Source organism: Eublepharis macularius, chromosome 5 (assembly GCF_028583425.1).
Source record: "Eublepharis macularius isolate TG4126 chromosome 5, MPM_Emac_v1.0, whole genome shotgun sequence".
Classification (NCBI taxonomy): domain Eukaryota; kingdom Metazoa; phylum Chordata; class Lepidosauria; order Squamata; family Eublepharidae; genus Eublepharis; species Eublepharis macularius.
In genome coordinates, this window is record NC_072794.1 from 81,095,556 (window position 1) to 81,112,041 (window position 16,486).

Sequence of the window (16,486 nt, forward strand, 5' to 3'; positions counted from 1 at the left end):
GCCCTATCTGGGAGCTCAGTCACAAGAGATGTTGTTGCAGGATTCCTGCTCTGCCCATTAGCCATTGGCCTGTTGGATTCCACAAGATTCAATCTCACATCCCATGTTATTTAATATCTATAGGAAGCCCCTAGGAGAGGCCATCAGAAGGTTTCGGCTGCAGTGTTGCCAATATGCAGATGATACCCAACTCTATCTTTCTTTTCCACTTGGACAAGGAAGGGGTTAGTAGAAAGGCAGACCAGGAATTTGAGATCTCTCCTGTATTTGATGGGGTTATATTTCCAGTTTGATGTAGTGGTTAAGAGTGCCAAGACTCTGTATGGAGAACCAGGTTTTATTCCCCACTCCTCCACTTGAAGCCAGCTGGGTGACCTTGGCTCAGTCTTCCAGGGCTCTCTCAGACTCACCCACCTTACAGGGTGATTGTTGTGGGGATAATAATGATAATGGGGTTTGGGCAGTTTTTTTTTTAAAAAAAAATTATTTAAACTGTAAAACCCACAAAAATAGAATAAGATAACAATATATAACAATAAACAATATATAACTTTCTAAAGAACAAGAAGACATATCTGGTTATATAAGTACGATTTCAGGGAGAATATGTTAACAATATTTAACATGATGACACAATATATAGATATATATCTAAATATATACCAAAAGATAACTTACACATTTACATACATATTGAAGATTTTTAGTCCAAATAAAGAACTGTTATTTTCTATATAATCAAAGAACAGGAACCTTTTCTCAATAAAGTTCGTGGTGTTCGGGAAGTGCTCTACATGATATACTTTATCGTATAGTTTTCAGAAATAAAATGATCCCAAATTTTAGAATACCAATTATCAATTGAGGGGATAGATTTTGTTTTTCGAAGTGTAGCTATCACACTTTTTGCAGCTACTAGCAAAGTGGCTATAAGATCTTTTCTTATTGGGGGAATGGGGACCTGGTGTTTGTCCCATTGATCTAGAAAAAGAATCGCTGGTGAAAAAGGAATTGCATACCCCTTTATGTATTTGATTTCTCTTAGGACATCATTCCAAAATTTTTCAATAAAGGGGCATCTCCACCAGCAATGTGCAAAATTTCCTTCCTCCCCACAGTTTTTCCAGCAGTTTGGAGTAGATGAAGATGAGATCTAGGATAGTTTCTTTGGTGTTATGTACCATCTGTTAATTATTTTGTATGTTTGCAATTTGGTAACAATAGATTTTGAGTTGTAAATGTTGGATGACCATATACGTTTCCATCTTTCGGCAGATTTTTCAATTTTACAATCATGAAAACAATGGTCTTGATACTTCCAAGTTCTAGGTTTTTGAGTGGATAGTATTATATTATAAATTTTTGATATCAAACCTTTACTGTGGTTTGAAAATGAGTCTAGAAGGATCTCGAAGTCAGATTTGGGAGAATCCAATATTTTCTGTAGATTAATACGGTCAGGAAGATTTTGTAGTTGAAAATATCTAAACCAGTGGATTTCATGATTCATTATTTTTTCTATTTCTAATTTTTCTAGTAATCCTTTATGAGATGAGATATATATTATTCTGGTTAAATCTATCATATTACAGAATTTATTAAAAGATTTGTCTTGTCCTAGTGGGGACAAACATTGATATGTGAAGGTAGAATATCTGGATATTTTTGGTACTAAGTTCTTCCTATTCTGGTCCCATATTTTCAATAGGGAGGATAGATAGATGTTATGACAAATTGGTTTAGGTCGTTCCTTTGGACTACTCCAAAGGAAATTACATTTCTAATTGTATATTGTTTTAGGAGTGAATGTAATGTTTTAGCCCAGATTGGTGGTTCTGAATGATGTAAAAAGTGTAACAAATTAACCAGACTAGCAGCGATATGGTAAATATATAGATCTGGGTAGTTGAGACCTCCATGCATTCGTGTTTGACGCAGGATGTCAAAGGCTAGTCTTGGTTTCTTGTTTTCCCATAGGAATTTATTTAGTACTCCTTGCCATTGATGCAATAATTTGCATAGCATATCAATTGGAATGACTCTGAATAAGTAGAGTAATTTAGGGAAGGTAAATGATTTAACTAGATGGAATTTGTCAAACCACTAGAGGTGCATATTGGTCCAATCCTTAAAGAGTATTTTAATTTGTTCCATTGTTTTCATGTGGTTTAGGTTAATAAGAGATTTGGTATTGATTGAGATTGTTACTCCTAAATAACGGATTTGCTGCTTAGCTATTTGATATTTGTAGTCCTTTAAGAGTTTCTTACAAGTTTTTTTATCTAGATTAATTGGGTTTGGGCAGTTTAAAGGATCCCCCCTGCCACCTGCCAGCTGATAGTTTAAAGGGACCTGATGCTTGCAAGCCACAGGAAAAGTTTATATGGCCATTTCTCCAGGGAAATGGCCATTTAAACGGCCCCTTTATGACCCAAATGAACCAGTAGACCAATTCGTGGAAGTTTGTGGAAACGAGCTTCCACGAACCACTGGTTTGCGAACTACGAACCAGCCTGGTTCATGCTTTTTTGGGATCATAATTTGATTCATGCCCATCTCTACTCTTAACCAGTACAGCAAGCTGGCTTTAGTTACTTCTAGATTAGACTATTGCAATGCACTCCACATAGGGCTACCCTTGAAGACAGTTCAGAAGCTGCAGCTAGTGCAGAATGCTGCAGCTAGATTGCTGGTTGGGGCCAGCTATTGAGAGCATGTGACCCTGATATTACAGCAATTACACTGGTTACCCATCATTTCCTGAGCACAATTCAAGGTATTGGTTTTTGCCTTTAAAGCCCTACATGGCTTTGGACTGGGGTATCTGAAGGACTCTTCCTGCCTGAGAATTTAAATCACAGGAAGAAGCCCTTCTGTCTGTCCCATCAGCTAAAGAAGCTCACCTGGTGGGTACAGGGCCTTTTCAGTGGCAGTTCCAGTTATGGAACAGCATCCCCAGGGAGGTGAGGTGAACCTGACCTCCTTACTACTGAGCTTCAGGAAGCAGGTGAAGACAGTTTTATTTAGGATTGCTTTTAATTAACTTCATTTTAATGTCTATTGGAAGTATTAAACTGTGTTTTTAAATTTTGTTTTATTCATTTTATGACTGTTATTTTATTGTGAGTCAGCTTGAGTTCCTGTAGGGTTGAAAGACAGCTAATAAATGTTTTAAAGAAATACATTTCAAATGTGATGACAGGAGATATAAATTTATAAGAAAATACTGTGGTAGTACAGAATGAGACTCTTTGGTGTGAAAGAAAATATTACAGTCATGCAAAGCCAAAAAAAGTTGTTGAAACTGCAGCAAACTGTAGCTGTGAAGTGGTTCACAACAGAATACTGCAGCATCTACTAGATGAGAAGGGAGGAGCACTGATTGTCTGAATGTGGATTAGCATAGCACATCTTCCCTTTTCGGAGTTCCTGCAAAAACAGTAAAAATGGTCACTCAAAAGAGCTTCAAATGGAAAATGTGCATTTCATAGGGATGAAATGTGTCTGCCATTTCAGCATGGCCCCACTTTAAAAATGTGAAATGCATAAGTGTGCCTTAAGATCACAAAACTGAGAAATCATGTTCTAACCTTTGTAATGACAGTCCTGCAGAAAGCATGTGACCTATAGACCTAGTGGTCCAAAATAAAGATTCCGGTAACACCTTTGGAGAACTGATGGATTATACTGACTTCCAGTCTACAATTTCAGATATTTGGTGTATAAATATTTGAGATTTAGTTTTGCAGTGAAATGTTTTTGCCTGGAAAAGTAGTAATTATTTTTTTCAACAATTGTACAAGTGCTTGGGATACAGAATGATGGTATGGATAAAATAGCATGAAAATAGTATTAAGTGTAACCAGCATGAAGTCTAACAAATGAAGGAGGAAGATAGTTGAAGAAAAAGTAGAACAGCTGTAGATAAAAGGAAAGATATGTAAATACAGAGCAGAGTGCTCCTTTGTGGTGTTTCCTGGTAGCCCCTCTTGATCTCTGGGAATTTCAAAGGTAAGCCTCACCAGGTTTAAAATATTAATGCAAAGTTTTGAAGTTTAAAGGTAACAGATTCCAAAAGCTTGTTGAAGAATTTATACCATATGTCTGGTTTCATCAAGACATGGGGTTCACTGCCTGGGTCACTTGTACATTGTGGCTAAATACCATTTTCCACTTAATTATTTTTTAGCCTTTGAAATAATAGCAATAGTAATGCAGACAAATTCTCAGTTTGAAAATATCACTGATGTAAATAGGATTTGATGCCCAGTAAGTGTGTTCAGGATTGCAGCATTAGTTCTTTATGCAGAATTTCCTTGAATGCTTCATAGACATAGTTAGTATTTCTCTTTAAGCAGGACATTATTTTGTCCCTACAGATGGCCAAGTTGAATCAGAGTCTTCCAGCTAACAAATATTCCAACCTTTTATAGTACCTCCATTTTACTGCTGCCTGTGACAACATAATGTTATGAATCATGTTACATGTTCATATTTCACCAATATCCAGCATGACACATTTCCTGTGCTTCTCTCTTGATGTGTTTGGTTATTTAGATGTGTTTTTTTTTTTTGCTATATCTTCTTTCCCTTTAAGTTGTATTGTTCAGTTCCTTCCTATTCTCTTGTCAATCATTGTTCATTCCCACTTTTACTTTTAGTGTTTCTCATGAGCGCAGATGCACAAATTAGTCTGAGTATTTAAAGTGGCTTTATGCAGCCTTTCTAATGTAGTTAATAACATGAATGGTAGCCTTACATACAAAGAGTATATCTTGGGTACATAACAGCCTGAGATTTTAACTGGCATAGACAATGAAACCCTGTGATACAGAAACCACAGTATACCTGTTTTCTTCTTTTTTAAAAAAGAAAACTTCTGTTTTGAGAGAAGATTGTTTAATGGTTGCAGATAAAAATATGAACTGTAAGTCTGTCAGCCTGTGCAGACAGAAAGCAGCCAATCTGTAACTAATGAGAACTGCTCTCTGCAAATCAATTGCAGCTGTAGTGCACTGGATGAACAGATATGAAGCCTATAGACTTAGCCCATCTTTGTCAAGTGCACACTTTTACTCTCCTGCCCAACAATGAGTGCATGAAGCTGCTTTTTGTTGAATTAGGCTATTGGTCCATCAGCGTCAGCATTGTCTGCTCAGACTGGCAGCTGCTCTCCAGGGTCTCAGGCAAGGATCTTTTACATCACCTACTGCCTGGTCCTTTTAACGGGTGATGCCGGGAATTAAAGCTGGGAGCTTCTGAATGCCAAGCAGGTGCTCTGCCACGGAGCCACAGCCCATCCCTAATATTAATTCATTTTATAAACTAACTGACACACACATGGAATGCTAAGGAACACTACTGGTTGATTTTTTAAAAAAATATTATTTTTAAAATAAAGGGATACAGAAAGTAAAAGGGAACAAGAGTTTAAAAAGAAAAAATTCTCCAGAATATTTCGTTTCTTCCTCTTATTAAGTTTCATTATTAAGACAACTACCAAATATTTGTATTATATTTTTTTAAAGGTATTTTTACGCCAGTGTTGATTCTTACATTTATCTTGCATTTGCCTTTATATATATTTAAAATATATATTCTAAGAGAATTTCATCAAGTTATGTAACATATTTATCTGTGACACTTATCTTACATCCAGGCTGATTATATATAAAATACATAACCTAAAAAGTATTTCAGTACTAGCTATAATAAATTGTATTCAACTAGTTATATTAGTCAAGTAACATATATATCTATACACCATCTCAAAAAGCTTAAAGCAAACAACATCTCTAAAGCCTCTAATAATCAAAACTCATCACCAAATTTACAAAGCTAATTTGTCTTATTTATTTCCAATCTTTATCTATAATAGGCAAAATAATTTTCCCATTTCTCTTCAGTCTTCTCTTCATATAATTCCCTTCAGTTTTCTGTTCGTATAATTCGTCAATTTTGTCATTACTACACATTCTGTCATTTTGTCTTTTCAGTTCGCTTTGGTTGGGCATTCTTCCTCTTTCCATTGACTTGCCACTACTACTTTAGATGCCACAGAACACTGCTGGTTGATTATTTAACAAACTAAGCCAACCCAGTATTCATGTCTGGTTTGGAATATCTGGTCACATTCTTAAGGCTGCTTTACAACACACACACACATACACACACTCGCAATATAAAACACATGCAACTTTCTACTGACAGTCTGTTCAAAGAAGAATTCCATCTATTATCTATGAAAGATGTTCAAGTTCGTCAGACATTTAGGACAAGAGGGTTTAAACACTGGGCATCAGTCACAGAGAATGCTGTCTTCATACTGTCCCCGTTTTGCATTTAGTGCACAGAATGAAATGTCAAGTGGCTGATCCAGCTAATTGTAGAAGTGGGGCCAAAGGAAAAGTCAATATGTATTACATGAAGGACCCAATACTTTCAAGCTGAACACTAAAAGCTAGAATTTCTTTTTCTTGGAAGGTAAGCAGAAGTCAGGAGCACCTAGAGTATGGATGTTAGGATGACCTGGAAGCACATGCATGACTAGAGGTTGCCCCCTGCCCAGCTCCAACCAGTCTTAATGAAGGGGATGGACAGTCTGATGTAGAATGCATTGCTACAGGCAGTAAGGAAAAAAACAATTTATTTTGCTTATATCCCACCTTTTCCCCCAGTAGAGACACAAAATGGAGGAAATGCTGTGCTTGTCCTTTTGTAGGATCTCCTGTCAAACATATAAAACAAATCTTAGCCAAAAACTACCTTTCCTGCAGTACAATAAAGAAAATATCCTTCATTTTCTCACTCATGCTGGAAAATGGCAACATGAGCCCTAAGAGGTTTCAAGCAAATAAAACACCAAAATTAACTCTCCTCAAGTCCAGTAAACAAAATTTCATACAATCCAAAATACAGGTACACATTCAGGTTTCCTGATTGTGATGCCAAGTAGTGTACTGTCTGGCCTGAAGATTCTAAATATTCTGCACTGTATTTCAGCACAGTCGCAGTCTTTGTAGTGAAGATAGAGATAACATTTTTAAGTGAGGCGACAGTGGTCTTTGAAAGCAAATACCTCAGAATGAAGCAAATGTGTCTTCAAACTATTTTCATTTAATTAATAGTGCCATCCTAAGCAAGCCTACTCAATCCAAATCTATTCAGTAGTCCTTACTCCTAGGAAAGTATTCTCAGAATCACACTGATAGAATAATTTGTGCTGCCTTTTTGTTGCCCAAGACAGATTACAAACATGATAAGGTCAGAAATCATAGTTAAAAACATTATTAGAAAAAGAAAAAAAAGTAAGTTCTATTTGTTGCCTGACAAACAACTCCTGAGTCCTACTTTGATCAAAATTTCCTCATGAGAAAGACTTTAACAAAAGGTCCATCTTGTAGAACTTTCAAAAATGTTTCATAGCTGAGCCTCTAGAAGCTTGAAATGGAGTGAGGTAGAATGTACTACATGGCAGTGGGGGGAACTGACTGTGTGTATATTATGGAAATCTACCTACCCTAATCCCCAGGTATCTGGATTTCTTTCTCCTCTCAACTCCTATTCTTTTTATATATATATATATATATATATATATTTATTCTTTTTAACATCTAAAAACAATAGACTACAAAAAACTACAATAATACAAGGAAAGGGAAAGAAGGGAGAATAAAAAAGGGGGGAAGGAGGGGGTGGAAAAAAGGGGAAGGCAACTTACAAACACTAAACACTACACTTCAATGCTTTCCCTTCATACTGCCATAATTAAAAAATAGCTTAATAAAGTAATGATGGAATGGTTGATCTTACAAAATACAAATTACAATTCAAATTAAATCTTTTCCCCCCCTCTGGGCCTCGGACGCAGTTCTCTCTGAGCAGCTACAGCCGCAGCGCTCGTTTCCTCCCCCCTCCCTTCAGGCTTCGAATCTTCTTTTTGCTTGATGTCTGGCCCAAATTCTGGATTTTTGTCCACAAAATCCCTTAGCTGATCTTCCGAATTAATCTTGTAAGCTTGATCTTTGTAACTAAACCTGATTCCTTCCGGAAGTAGCCATTTGTACTTTATGTCACGTTCCCTCAAAAGAGCAGCCAGCTTTTTATATTTAAATCTTCTCTTCCGAACTAAAAATGGAACGTCCTTCAGTATCTTGACTTTATTTCCCAGAAAGTCCAGCTCCGCATTATATGAGTTATATAGGATATTGTCCCGGACCCTCCTGGATGAGAACTCAATAACGATTTCGCGAGGCAGCTGCCGCTTCATTGCATATTTTGAAGATGCCCGACGGACTCCCAAAATGGCGCTTCTTACTTCTTCTTTAGTTGCCCTCGCGGGTGACGCTAAAAGTTCCGAGGCAAGATCCCACAAATCCTCGTTTTCCTCCTCTTTAACATTCTGGAGACGCAAAATGGTCTGTGTTCGTTCCACTTGCAGCCCAATCAGCTGATTTTCCACCAACTTTAGCTCCTTGTTCGTTGCTCTCGTAAGTGACGCATTTTCCCGAGCAGACTTCTCTGCCCCCCCCCACTACTTCCTTAATGGCTTTCACATCGCTCTCAATTAAGCCCACCCTTTGATCTGTTTCATTCAGCTTGTCAACAAAGGGTTTTATGGCCTCAGTAACCGATCTTTTCACCAGTTCCTCGAGCGACTCGGCTCTTCCCTGCAGGGCAGCCGAAACTGACTTGCCCAAAGCAGGACTCTGTTTTTTTGCTGCCATTTTAGGGGGGGGACCACAAATCTTCTGAGACTCTGCGAGGGGGGAAAAATCCAAATCTAAGCTTCAGATCCCACCACTCCTTTATAGGGGTGTGCAAGGAAAAAACTTTCGGCTTTCTTGTTTCGGCATTACCCGAAACAAGATTCTCTACCGTTAAAGCCGAAAGCCGAAACAAGAATCTCTTTCGGCTTTCGGCATTCTTTCGGCATTCTTTCGGCATTCTTTCGGCATTCTTTCGGCTTTTTTCTATGGGAAAATGCCTCCGTCTTCCAGGACGCCTGGAGGAGGCATTTTCCCACCGAATAAGCCCAAAATTGGTGGGGACCTTCCTCTAACCCTTCTCTAACAACCACCCAAGTTTCAGACAGATTGGACTTTGGGGGGCCATGTTATGGCCCCCCAAAGCAGGACCCCCCATCCTCCCATAAGAAAGCGAAGGAGCAGCATATTGTTAGCATGCTGCTGCTAATCTTTCTTCATTATTTCCTATGGGGAAAAAAATGAAGAGGCAGGCTTCCTTTGCCAGGGGTGGCATTTTGCATGCAAAATGCCCCCTTACCCTCAGGAGCCCTTCTCCCACCCCTCCTCCCACCCCCCACCAAGGCTCAGCCTGCTCCCACTTGGGGGGGCATTTCATGGCCTCCCCAAGTAGGTGCTCTAATCTCTACCACTGACAGCTCGGGGAGGCTTGTCTTGCCAGGGGTGGCATTTTGCATGCAAAATGCCCCCCAGCCCTCAGGGGCCCTTCTCCCACCCCTCCTCCCACCCCCCACCAAGGCTCAGCCTGCTCCCACTTGGGGGGGCCATTTCATGGCCTCCCCAAGTAGGTCCCCTCAGCCCCCAAAGTCCACCCCTCACAGCCCCACACAAACCCAATTCCCCCCCAGCTGCCACACACAGACCCAAATCCCCCCAGTAGCCCCTCACAGACCCAAATCAACCCCCACCTGCCCCACACCCACCATAACCCCAGGAACAGGCTGGCCTGCCCTCCCCTTTTGGGAACCCCTAAACTCTCTTTCCCAGGGCAGTTCCGCACAGACAAGGGGTGCCACAATGGTGGCAGTGCCAAATCGTCCCTGGGAAAGAGCACCTGCCCTGGCACACAGACAACCACCCCCCTGACCCCCCCACCACCTGCAGAGAAGGCTGGCCAGCCTGCCCCATTGTTCCCTATGCTGGGAACCAACCTCCCATCAAAGAAGGGAACACAGACACACAATGATTAAGTTTAAAAAACCTTTATTTTATCATTTTCAAATTACAAGTGGTCAACAAATCACAACATATTACACTTATTGTCCCTCACAGCACAACACAACACAATTAACTACACATCAGAGAATCTTAAAAACAATTTTTCTTTTGAAATGGACAATCTGTAAAGTTTTGAACATTACAACAGGTTACATAGTAAGCGGGTACAACAGGGCATGGAAAGAGAAGCCCACACTAGACAAGATGATCGTAATAACTACCAGCCTAATACAACTCTCCCTCCATAACATGACTTAATGGGGGGGAACCACTGCAACAAAATCCCCCCCAACCCTCTGGGGCCCTTCTCCCACCCTTCCTCCCACCCCCCCCCCCACCAAGGCTCAGCCTGCTCCCACTTGGGGGGGCATTTCATGGCCTCCCCAAGTAGGTGCTCTGCTCTCATCTCTACCACTGACAGCTGGGGGAGGCTTGTCTTGCCAGGGGTGGCATTTTGCATGCCAAATGCCACCCTTACCCTCAGGGGCCCTTCTCCCACCCTTCCTACCACCCCCCACCACATGCATTCCTTGACAATCAAGAAATCTGGAGTTAAATATAATGTGCATGTAAGTCCCTCAAAGACAGAAGCAATATGGAGGTAATGACCCATTTGATTTCCACAACCTCAGACACAATTAGGGATCCGTTTCCCCTTGGTGGGGGATCCCCCACTCTCACCTATCACCCCCTGTCACTGCTTACCTGGCTGGAAGGGGGAAAGTCAGGGAATGAGCCTTCAAGGTATGCTCCTGGGGCTGCTGCCGTGATGTCACTGATGTTATCTGGCTGCCCTGAGAGTATTCCTGTGCTTTGCAGTGGGCTGATTTGGGCCCTACAGGCCAAAGCAGGATCACTTGTGGCCCAAATCTGCCTGCTGTGAATTGTGCGTGCTCCCCAGCCTTGTGTGATGATCACATCACTTCCTAGAACAGACATCATCATGCCAGAGCATTGCCATGAAATGATCATGCGTGTGTGAACAGACCCTAAGTATCCTGTAGGCTTCAGTGATGGTATAGTCTGTCAGTAATGTTTTCACACACATTATAGAGAGAGAGAGAGACAGAGAAGGGGGGGAGGCACTGAACCTAGATTATTTCTTCTATTTTACTGTCCCCTTCCAAAGCCAGGGTGGCATTGGCACAATGCCCCCCTCCCCCCGGCCAGAGCCTTAGTAACAGTATGCATTGACAGGCCCATGCATCATAGTCCTTTTTGAGACCCAGCCAAGTTGTGTGCCTTTTGGAGAAAAATGTTCAAGTTGCTGGTGGGGGTATGAACAATTTTTAGATATCCACTGTAGTGCAATGGCTAGAGAGTTGGTCTAGAATCTGGCAGACTCTGATTCTGTGCCTTGTAGGCTTGATGGATGTTCTTGGCTCAGCCTAAGTAAACAATTGTGTTGTGTTTTCCAGAGGCAGTCTAGGTGATTTTGGGGCCCTAGACAAATGTTCTGGACGGGGCCCCAGAACCAGTGCCGCCCCACCACTGGCTCCTTGCCAAGGCCAAGCAATTTGGTCACCTAGGCCCCAGATAGAGTGGGCAGGAGTGCGTTGTTTCCTTCCTCCCTCCCCCTCCACCCCCTCCAACAACTAAGAAGGCCATCGGTGGATGTAGTCACTCCAATGTGAGGCATGGAGCAGCTGTCTATTGTTAGCCTGGTTGTGATGAGGGTGAAACAAATCAAGGGAGAACAGCAATGTGTAAACCACTATAGGTTCCCATGGGGGAGAAAACCGGGGCATAAGATAAACCTTTAATTTGGTGGGGAGGGGGTATATACATTTTATGTGTATGTGTCTGTATGTTTTATGCATTCAAATCACTTATGGTGTACTTTAGAATTATTGAGCTCCAAAATATCCCAAAAGCCTTGTCCATGTATTGCAAACCGAAGTCAATCTACCACATCTAGGGTATTCTTCTTTTCCCTACTGCCTTCAATTTTTCCCAGCATTATTGTCTTTTCTAGTGAACCTTGTCTTCTCATGATGTGACATTAATCAGTAAGCACTATCATCAACTGATATCTTCAAGGGAGAAAGCAGGCCTGATTTGGTCTGGATGCCACTTACATGTCTTTTTCGGAGTCCATGGTACATGTAAATTAAAACTTTCTTCCCACTTGACAGTATGAATGCGTTTTCTTCCTATGAGCTTTGTCTAAATTTTACTGTACTGATACTGCTCATTTGGCCAAAAGGCCTGCCCTTGAGCAATGCCACATTAAATACTTCATAATAAAAATATGTTTTTAAAACCATTTAAAAGTGTCTTTAAGTGCCATACGCTAATTTAAAAAAACATAAGCTAAATGTTTGGGAACACAACCAGATATGTGAATGACTGAAATGCAGCCCAATCCCACTGCTACTTAAAATCCATTTTTGATGGAGGTCTGGATTGTCTTACATTGGTGTCATTGGGCTTGGAATCAGGAACCTGGAAGTGTTCCATGGGGGCTACAACTTTCATGCCAAGGCTAAGAGGGTGGGAACGGGATCTCTCTGGGGTGGCAAACTCTGGCCTTGGAAGTTACTGGCAATTTGGGGGTGGGACTTGTGGAAAGGGAAATCTGAGTAGGGATCTCCCCCAGAATCCATGGTCCACATTTGCCCTCTAAAGAGATTGCCCTTGGAAGCAGCCAGTTTCTCTGTAGGGAACAACTCTCTCTAATGGTTGTTGTGGGTTTTCCGGGCTGTATTGCCGTGGTCTTGGCATTGTAGTTCTTGACGTTTCGCCAGCAGCTGTGGCTGGCATCTTCAGAGGTGTAGCACCAAAAGACAGAGATCTCTCAGTGTCACAGTGTGGAAAAGATGTAGGTCATTTGTATCTACTCAGGAGGGGTGGGGTTGAGCTGAGTCATCCTGTAAGAGTTTCCCAGGGTGTGGAATGCTAATGGCGGGAGGCTTCACTGTATCCTGAGGAGGTTCTTTTGCATATGGATTGGTACTTGATGTGCTAATCTTCTCTGCAGGGCTATTGTCAGGGATAGAATGTTTTGTTAGCCTGGTGTTTTTCAGAACTGGCAACCATGCTCGGTTCATTCTTAAGGTTTCTTCTTTCCTGTTGAAGTTTTGCTTATGCTTGTGAATTTCAATGGCTTCCCTGTGCAGTCTGACAAAGTAGTTGGAAGTGTTGTCCAGTATTTTGGTATCCTGGAATAAGATACTGTGCCCTGTTTGAGTTAGGCTATGTTCAGCCACTGCTGATTTTTCAGGTTGTCCAAGTCTGCAGTGTCTTTCATGTTCTTTTATTCTTGTCTGGATGCTACGCTTTGTGGTCCCGATGTAAACTTGTCCACAGCTGCAGGGTATACGGTATACTCCTGCAGAGGTGAGGGGGTCTCTACTGTCTTTTGCTGATCGTAGCATCTGTTGTATTTTTCGGGTGGGTCTGAATACTGCTTGAAGGTTATGCTTTTTCATAAGCTTTCCCATCTGATCAGTAATTCCTTTGATATATGGCAAAAACACTTTTCCTGTGGGAGACTGTTTTTCTTTGGTTGTTTGATTCATCCTGGGTTTGATTGCTCTTCGGATTTCATTTCTGGAGTAGCCATTTGCCTGAAGTGCGTGGTTTAGATGATTAATTTCCTCATTGAGAAAGTGCGGCTCACATATCCGTCTTGCACGATCCACTAATGTTTTCATTATGCCTCTTTTCTGTCGGGGGTGGTGATTGGAGTTTTTGTGTAGGTACCGATCAGTGTGAGTTGGTTTCCTGTAGACCTTGTGACCTAACTGAAAGTTTGCTTTGCGGATGACCCAGGTATCCAGGAATGGGAGTTTTCCCTCGATTTCTTTCTCCATGGTGAATTGTATGTTCAGGTGGATGTTGTTGAGATGATTCAAAAACCCCATCAATTCTTCCTCCCCATGGCTCCAAATGATAAATGTATCATCCACAAACCGGAACCATACACTAGGTTTGTGGGGTGCTGATTCTAGAGCTGTTTTTTCAAAATGTTCCATGTAGAAGTTTGCTATAACTGGGCTGAGTGGGCTCCCCATGGCCACCCCATCCATCTGTTCATAGAATTCATTGTCCCATTGGAAGTAACTGGTTGTCAGGCAGTGGTGGAATAAGGCTGTTACATCCTCTGGGAAAATCTGATTAATAAGTGCAATAGTGTCTTTTACTGGAACCTTGGTAAACAGGGATACAACATCAAAACTGACAAGTATGTCTTGTGGATTGAGTTTCAGAGAACTGATTTTGTTGATAAAATCTGCTGAATCTTTGATGTAAGACGAGGTTTTCCCGATGTGGTTATAGCAAACTTCTACATGGAACATTTTGAAAAAACAGCTCTAGAATCAGCACCCCACAAACCTAGTGTATGGTTCCGGTTTGTGGATGATACATTTATCATTTGGAGCCATGGGGAGGAAGAATTGATGGGGTTTTTGAATCATCTCAACAACATCCACCTGAACATACAATTCACCATGGAGAAAGAAATCGAGGGAAAACTCCCATTCCTGGATACCTGGGTCATCCGCAAAGCAAACTTTCAGTTAGGTCACAAGGTCTACAGGAAACCAACTCACACTGATCGGTACCTACACAAAAACTCCAATCACCACCCCCGACAGAAAAGAGGCATAATGAAAACATTAGTGGATCGTGCAAGACGGATATGTGAGCCGCACTTTCTCAATGAGGAAATTAATCATCTAAACCACGCACTTCAGGCAAATGGCTATTCCAGAAATGAAATCCGAAGAGCAATCAAACCCAGGATGAATCAAACAACCAAAGAAAAACAGTCTCCCACAGGAAAAGTGTTTTTGCCATATATCAAAGGAATTGATGTATTGTCGAAGGCTTTCACGGCCGGAGAACGATGGTTGTTGGGGGTTTTCCGGGCTGTATTGCCGTGGTCTTGGCATTGTAGTTCCTGACGTTTCGCCAGCAGCTGTGGCTGGTATCTTCAGAGGTGTAGCACCAAAAGACAGAGATCTCTCAGTGTCACAGTGTGGAAAAGATGTAGGTCATTTGTATCTACTCAGGAGGGGTGGGGTTGAGCTGAGTCATTCTGTAAGAGTTTCCCAGGGTGTGGAATGCTAATGGCGGGAGGCTTCACTGTAACCTGAGGAGGTTCTTTTGCATATGGATTGGTGCTTGATGTGCTAATCTTCTCTGCAGGGCTATTGTCGGGTGTGGAGTGTTTTGTTGGCCTGGTGTTTTTCAGAACTGGAGCCCATGCTCTGTTCATTCTTAAGGTTTCTTCTTTCCTGTTGAAGTTTTGCTTATGCTTGTGAATTTCAATGGCTTCCCTGTGCAGTCTGACAAAGTAGTTGGAAGTGTTGTCCAGTATTTTGGTGTCCTGGAATAAGATACTGTGGTTGGAAACAGGGCACAGTATCTTATTCCAGGACACCAAAATACTGGACAACACTTCCAACTACTTTGTCAGACTGCACAGGGAAGCCATTGAAATTCACAAGCATAAGCAAAACTTCAACAGGAAAGAAGAAACCTTAAGAATGAACAGAGCATGGGCTCCAGTTCTGAAAAACACCAGGCCAACAAAACACTCCACACCCGACAATAGCCCTGCAGAGAAGATTAGCACATCAAGCACCAATCCATATGCAAAAGAACCTCCTCAGGTTACAGTGAAGCCTCCCGCCATTAGCATTCCACACCCTGGGAAACTCTTACAGAATGACTCAGCTCAACCCCACCCCTCCTGAGTAGATACAAATGACCTACATCTTTTCCACACTGTGACACTGAGAGATCTCTGTCTTTTGGTGCTACACCTCTGAAGATGCCAGCCACAGCTGCTGGCGAAACGTCAGGAACTACAATGCCAAGACCACGGCAATACAGCCCGGAAAACCCCCAACAACCATCAAAGGAATTACTGATCAGATGGGAAAGCTTATGAAAAAGCATAACCTTCAAGCAGTATTCAGACCCACCCGAAAAATACAACAGATGCTACGATCAGCAAAAGACAGTAGAGACCCCCTCACCTCTGCAGGAGTATACCGTATACCCTGCAGCTGTGGACAAGTTTACATCGGGACCACAAAGCGTAGCATCCAGACAAGAATAAAAGAACATGAAAGACACTGCAGACTTGGACAACCTGAAAAATCAGCAGTGGCTGAACATAGCCTAACTCAAACAGGGCACAGTATCTTATTCCAGGATACCAAAATACTGGACAACACTTCCAACTACTTTGTCAGACTGCACAGGGAAGCCATTGAAATTCACAAGCATAAGCAAAACTTCAACAGGAAAGAAGAAACCTTAAGAATGAACCGAGCATGGTTGCCAGTTCTGAAAAACACCAGGCTAACAAAACATTCTATCCCTGACAATAGCCCTGCAGAGAAGATTAGCACATCAAGTACCAATCCATATGCAAAAGAACCTCCTCAGGATACAGTGAAGCCTCCCGCCATTAGCATTCCACACCCTGGGAAACTCTTACAGGATGACTCAGCTCAACCCCACCCCTCCTGAGTAGATACAAATGA